This window comes from Oncorhynchus mykiss, chromosome 15 (assembly GCF_057628025.1).
Source record: "Oncorhynchus mykiss isolate SJ-2025 chromosome 15, ASM5762802v1, whole genome shotgun sequence".
Classification (NCBI taxonomy): Eukaryota; Metazoa; Chordata; class Actinopteri; order Salmoniformes; family Salmonidae; genus Oncorhynchus; species Oncorhynchus mykiss.
In genome coordinates this window covers 45,740,219-45,747,489 of record NC_143036.1, presented here as the reverse complement: position 1 = coordinate 45,747,489, position 7,271 = coordinate 45,740,219, and the positions used below count along the sequence as shown (strand labels likewise).

General features: G+C 40.9%; 1 long non-coding RNA gene across 1 annotated transcript; it reads left to right on the top strand.

Moving 5' to 3' along the window:
* The first annotated feature begins 2,258 nt into the window (after positions 1 to 2,258).
* LOC118938920 (uncharacterized) lies at positions 2,259 to 5,187 on the top strand. Its single transcript, XR_005036314.2, has 3 exons — positions 2,259 to 3,209; positions 3,377 to 3,562; positions 5,019 to 5,187. It is a non-coding gene; the product is annotated as an uncharacterized LOC118938920 (long non-coding RNA).
* The last annotated feature ends 2,084 nt before the right edge of the window (positions 5,188 to 7,271 follow it).

Sequence of the window (7,271 nt, the reverse complement as noted above, 5' to 3'; positions counted from 1 at the left end):
ACTTTGTGCAGCCCACCCTGCACTATCAAAAATAACCCGAGCATGTCTACCTCTGCTAAGCTTCCCAGAAAGCAATAAAAATAATCAAGCATCCCAGAAAAGTGTTACAAATAGCCCAGGTTAACATATGTTGCTTAAGAAACAAGTTTCACAAAATCAACCATTTGTTAGTAACATATGACATTCATATTCTGACAACCTCTGAAACTCACTTAGATAATACCTTTGATACAGTGGTAGCATTAGAAGGTTATAACATTTACAGTAAAGACAAAAATGCCAGAAAGTGTTGCGGTCTATATTTAGAACCACATCGTGGTAAAGCTTAGAGAATATCTCCTGTTGAAGTAATATGGCTACAGGTTCAAATGCCTCACCTAAAGCCCATTCTGGTAGGAAGCTGCCAAGTGCTAACAGTTAGTATCTGGATAACGTGTGAAATGCTTGATAGTGTATGTGATATCAGTACAGCGGTATACTTTCTGATTTTAAATATTGACTGGCTTTCATTAGGATGCCCACTCAAGAGAGAGCTTCAAGCTGTAACTAGTACCTGCAACCTGGTTCAGGTTATCAATCAACCTACCAGGGTAGTTACAAACAGTACAGGAATGAAATCCTCAACGTGTATTGATCATATCTTTACTAATGCTGCAGAAATTAGTTTGAAATCAGTATCGAAATCCATCGGATGAAGTGATCACAATATAGTAGCTATATCTAGGAAAACCAAAGTTCCAAAGGCTGGGCCAAATATTGCGTATAAGAGGTCATACAATACGTTTTGTAGTGATTGCTATGTTGTTAATGTGCATAATATTTGTTGGTCTGTGGAGTGTAATGATGAGGAACCAGACGCTGCACTTGACATATTTATGAAATTATTATCCTAGTTACTAATAAGCATGCATCCATTAAGACAATGACAAAAAACGGTTAAATCCTTGTGGCTCGATGAAGAATTGAAAACGTGTATGTTTGAGAGGGATGAGGCAAAAGAGATGGCAAATATGTCTGGCTGTACAACCGATTGGCAAACGTACTGTAAATTTGAGAAATCATGTGACTAAACTGAATTAAAAGAAGAAACAATAAATTACTTAAAGAATGATAGTAAAACGCTTTGGAGCACCTTAAATTACATTTTGGGCAAAAAGTTAAACTCCACTCCATCATTCATTGAATCAGATGGCTCATTCATCACAAAACCCACTGATATTGCCCAATACTTAAATTATTTTTTAATTGGCAAGATTAGCAGACTTAGGCATGATATGCCAGCAAAAAATGCTGACACTACACATCCAAGCACAGTGGGGAGAGGAAGTATTTGATACACTGCCGATTTTGCAGGTTTTCCTACTTCAAAGCATGTAGAGGTCTGTAATTTTTTTTAAATCATAGGTACACTTCAACTGTGAGAGATGGAATCTAAAACAAAAATCCAGAAAATCAGTCATTAATTTGCATTTTATTGCATGACATAAGTATTTGATACATCAGAAAAGCAGAACTTAATATTTGGTAGAGAAACCTTTGTTTGCAATTTTCAAAGATCATACGTTTTCTGTAGTTCTTGACCAGGTTTGCACACACTGCAGCAGGGATTTTGGCCCACTCCTCCATACAGACCTTCTCCAGATCCTTCAGGTTTCCGGGCTGCCGCTGGGCAATACAGACTTTCAGCTCCCTCCAAATATTTTCTATTGGGTTCAGGTCTGGAGACTGGCTAGGCCATTCCAGGACCTTGAGATGCTTCTTACAGAGCCACTCCTTAGTTGCCCTGGCTGTGTGATTCGGGTCATTGTCATGCCCCGAAACCTGAAGGATCTGGAGAAGGTCTGTATGGAGGAGTGGGTCAAAATCCCTGCTGCAGTGTGTGCAAACCCAGCCACGACCCATCTTCAATGCTCTTACTGAGGGAAGGAGGTTGTTGGCCAAGATCTCGTGATACATGGCCCCACCCATCCTCCCCTCAATACGGTGCAGTCGTCCTGTCCCCTTTGCAGAAAAGCATCCCCAAAGAATGATGTTTCCACCTCAATGCTTCACGGTTGGGACGGTGTTCTTGGGGTTGCACTCATCCTTCTTCTTCCTCCAAACACGGCGAGTGGAGTTTAGACCAAAAAGCTCTATTTTTGTCTCATCAGACCACATGACCTTCTCCCATTCCTCCTCTGGATCATCCAGATGGTCATTGGCAAACTTCAGACGGGCCTGGACATGCGCTGGCTTGAGCAGGGGGACCTTGCGTAGGCTGCAGGATTTTAATCCATGATGGCGTAGTGTGTTAATAATGGTTTTCTTTCAGACTGTGATCCCAGCTCTCTTCAGGTCATTGACCAGGTCCTGCCATGTAGTTCTGGGCTGATCCCTCACCTTCCTCATGATCATTGATGCCCCACGAGGTGAGATCTTGCATGGAGCCCCAGACCGAGGGTGATTGACCGTCATCTTGAACTTCTTCCATTTTCCAATAATTGCGCCAACAGTTGTTGCCTTCTCACCAAGCTGCTTGCCTATAATCCTGTAGCCCATCCCAGCCTTGTGCAGGTCTACAATTTAACCCTGGTGTCCTTACACAGCTCTCTGGTCTTGGCCATTGTGGAGAGGTTGGAGTCTGTTTGAGTGTGTGGACAGGTGTCTTTTATACAGGTAATGAGTGGAGAACAGGAGGGCTTCTTAAAGAAAAACTAACAGGTCTGTGAGAGCTGGAATTCTTACTGGTTGGTAGGTGATCAAATACTTATGTCATGCAATAAAATGCAAATTAATTACTTAAAAATCACACAATGTGATTTTCTGGATTTTTGTTTTAGATTCCCCTCACAGTTGAAGTGTACCTATGATAAAAATTACAGACCTCTACTTGCTATGTAAGTAGGAAACACTGCCGATTTTGCAGGTTATCAAATACTTGTTCTCCCCACTGTATATCTGACCAAATTATGAAAGACAAGCATTGTAATTTGGAGATGTTGGCGGTTAACTTCATGGAGAAACTCATTGCCCAAACCTACGATGATGCAGCTGTAATGGAATGCATCTGCTATTTGTATTTACAGCTAAGTTCCCTCCTCTTCCCTGATCAAGAGGTGATGACCCCTCCACTCCTCTACCATTGTAAACTGTCTCCTGACATAAACTGAAGCCATGTCACATGTGCCCGTTCATCAACTGGCACACTGAATGTTTCCTCTCCAAGTTCTGTGAGTGCCCCTATAATTTTCTCTCATTACTGTACTGTATGTAGAGTCAATCACACACACAAACATGATCACATTATTACACATCAATGATTTTACTCCTCTCTTGGACTAACTCATTCTTAGCTCTTTTGTCTAACTGTGTAGTGTATTGTGTTTTGTCTTCCCAGTCAAATCCTGTCCTGCCCTCAGTGGAAGATTTGAGCTCTTCTCCAACACCATCCATCCATGATGTCCTGTACTGAAGACTATGAACACCTCAACCACTGTCCTGCACTGAGGTCAAGCCTCTGAACACCCCAACTCATGCCTCATACCCTCATTCAATCACTGCTGTGATCCATTCCCAACACTGTGTAAGTAGCCCTCTCATTCACATTCCCCATAATATTGTACTGTAAATGTGTTTATTAAATGCTTTAGGCTAAAAGTCTTTGATTTTTGAAACACGCATTTTCATCTCTGTGCGTTCCGTGCCTATACCGTGGGTCTCCCATCCTCCTCAATGTTTCAAGTCACCAGCCTCCACTGACAGAACACAACTGTGAAGAGTTATCACAATTATTAGCGTCATAGCTCTTGTAGGACTTTAACTGGGGGAAATTACCTCACAATTCAGTCTTTTAATCTATGGATCTTGGGTCAATTAAATGGGCTAATCAGCCTACTCAGTGACACCCACAGACAGTGGTGATTTTAGCATGTAAATCTTGGTGCAACAAAAAAAAAAAAATCAACATGTGGCTTTGCTGTATGCATCTAAAACATAACACTAAATAATACATTAATTGCACTATAACAGTGAGCACAAACTGTTAGGGCCTACATAAACAGCAGAGCTTTTTCAGCACCATGGAGTGAATCCTGCTACACCTGGTTATAAGTGCAGGTAGCCTAGTGGTTTAGAGCGTTGGGCCAGTAATCCCCGAGCTGACAAGGTAAAAATGTTGTTCTGCCCCTGAACAAGGCAGTTAACCCACGCGGGGGCCAGTCGTGTATTGGCGTAACGGAAATTTTGGTGACCTTATTTGACCTTTTCTGCTGCTTTTGAGACACGGTTCGTTCCCTCCTTGGTGCACTACTTGATTACACAAGTATAAACACCATGGGACCATGCAGCCGTCATACCGCTCAGGAAGGAGACGCGTTCTGTCTCCTGGAGATGAACGTACTTTGGTGCAAAAAGTGCAAATCAATCCCAGAACAACAAAGGACCTTGTGAAGATTCTGGAGGAAACCGATGCAAAAGTATCTATATCCACAGTAAAACGAGTCCTATATCGACATAACCTGAAAGGCCGCTCAGCAAGGAAGAAGCCACTGCTCCAAAACCACCATAAACAACAATAGCAAAGAACCTTGTGAAGATGTTAGAGGAAACCGGTACAAAAGTATCTACAGTTGAAGTCGGAAGTTTACATACCTTAGCTAAATACATTTAAACTCAGTTTTTCACAATTCCTGACATTTAATCCTAGTAAAAATGCCCTGTTTTAGGTCAGATACCCTACAAATTGAGTATATGTAAACTTCTGACCCACTAGGAATGTAATGAAATAAATCATTCTCTACTATTATTCTGACATTTCACATTCTTAAAATAAAGTGGTGATCCTAACCTACCCAAGACAGGGAATTTTTACTAGGATTAAATGTCAGGAATTGTGAAACAGTTTAAATGTATTTGGCTAAGGTGTATGTAAATGTCCGACTTTAATTGTATTATTCTAATATGTATTCATTATAGAATTGACAGTTATTAATGATAAACCTTTAAACTGCACTCTTCCTCCCCATCTCTCTATTTTTCAGCTCCAGATCACAAAACCTACACACAGTCCAAGTGTTGCAGGTCTGCCAACTTCCTTCTGGTTACATTGTATTCAGAGAAATATAAAAAAAAAACAAAGACCGCTTTAACTGTGAATGTACTTTATTGCAGATATTTTCCTCAAATAAAATGGAGCATACATAAAATAAACAAGTTATTACAATTTATTTACATTGGGTGTATGTGAGAGGGAAAGCACACATTAAGCCATAGTCTTTTACAATATTATCAATCACACTTTGGTTTCATAGATAGAGAATGGATATGAAGGCGTAGATATCTCCAATCCTAAAATAAAATGGTGCGATCACTAAATAAACAAGTCTTTACAACTTATTTACATTGTGGATAATGTGTGTGAGTGCATGTTTTATTTATTTTTCCTTGTCTGCCACCCATCTCTGCTTTGTCAGTCTTGATAGGCCCAGTGTCTTCTGGGTAAGGCTGTCAGACAGTGGTGGAATGATTGGCAGATCTGAAAGGTATATACATGTAGGTATTATCAAGCATCCCCACATTGTAGCCTGTACATTTAATATATTCACTGATCATGTACTCTACCTTAGCAAATAAAGGTGCAGTTCAGGTCATATCCAATACCAGGAGAATCAAATTCCAGTCTTTGAATGATGCTGTGTCTGCATTACAATTATACACTTCAACAGTTTTTACCAATCTTGGTCCTGGGACATCAATGGTTACACATTGTAACTAACAGACTAGAAACAGGATTTAACTAGTTAAAGGCTGATTTGTAATTCATATATACAAAAATATAATTTTAAAAAACAGTACACAACACTTCCTATGCATCATGTAAATACTCTAAAACCGGTTCATCTCAATATCTAATGCCCTTAATCTACATTGATCTGATATAGGATCATTATCCAAGTGTTATAAATACAAGTTTAGTCTGTACTCCAATGGACATCTGTTGTGAATGATAAAAACAGAGGAAGACAGACGAGGTGGCGAGAGAGGTGTAAAAGACAAAGTGAAAGAGGTAAGAACATAGGAGCAGGGAAGGCAGCATAAGATTAATGAATCAGTGCTACCCAACTATTCTCTCAGTTCATCACAATTACATAGTGTCTCTAGTCGGCCCGAAGGTTATCTTAAAAGCGGGTGCGGTGGCAATGATGGGACTGGGGGTTGGTATCCTCTCTCACATCAAAACAGACGAGAGACATATGGAGAGAGCATGTTTGAGCCTTGCCTTATTCTAACATTGTTAGTCATAATAATCAGGAGGTGAAATGCAAAACTGACCTTGGATCATTAACTCTGGGACTACTGCATCTCTATTTCAATGTAAAGCATATCTTTAATAATATGTTGACCTGACCAAGTGATCTCACCTCTGATCATGCTGTGCCCTCTATGTAGCCAGTTGAGATATGGGAGGGGTTCACCGACACAGCTGATATAACCTAGAGGATTTAGGGAGAAGATGAGAGGGATGAAGTGAAGGAGAAGGTAGTTAAATAAAGAGTTGAACAGGAATCTGTGTGTGTGGCCTCACCTGGTGTCCACACCACACTAAGTGGCTGCAGAATACTTTATGCTGAAAAACATGAAAGGACACACGCGGACAAACAATTTAGCGTAGTTATAGAAATAATGAAGTGTTGGCCCTCTTGCCCATTCTTTGAAGGCGGAAGGAGCCACAGTTATACACCAGAGCCTGCTTACTGCACAACACAATCCATCAATCAGATTGATACATGAGTGTGTAGGTGTCGGTTATAGGGCTTCTAATTGAAGTAGAAATAAAAGGGAGAAAAACTGGGAATTGAATAACTTCAGTTGACATAGCTAAGTAAATGGAATACTCTTACTGCAATATGAATGGCTCTTAAAAGAGCCTTTGGTTGTGCTAAGCGTAGGCTATGGTGTTGCCATTGAACAGCATGCTCTTCGAAGAAGTAGGAGGTAAAGATCTCCCGCACACTGATTGCCTCTTGCTGAGCAGTTGGACCCCATCCTCGAAACATCCTGCAGAGCAAGAGACTGCTTCTCTGGCACACGGCGGTGAGCTGCAGATCCCCTCCTGGTCCTTGTCTATCCTCATGTTTTGCAGAACACAGGTAGCCTTCACACACCTGAATTCCTCCAGAAGGCAGTCCCAGATGGCCCTGGTCACCCAACCTTGCAGTGCCTTACACGTTAACTGTAGGCAATCGTTTTGAAGGAATCTCCAGTTACAAGGTATCTGTAGGAATGTGGAAGAC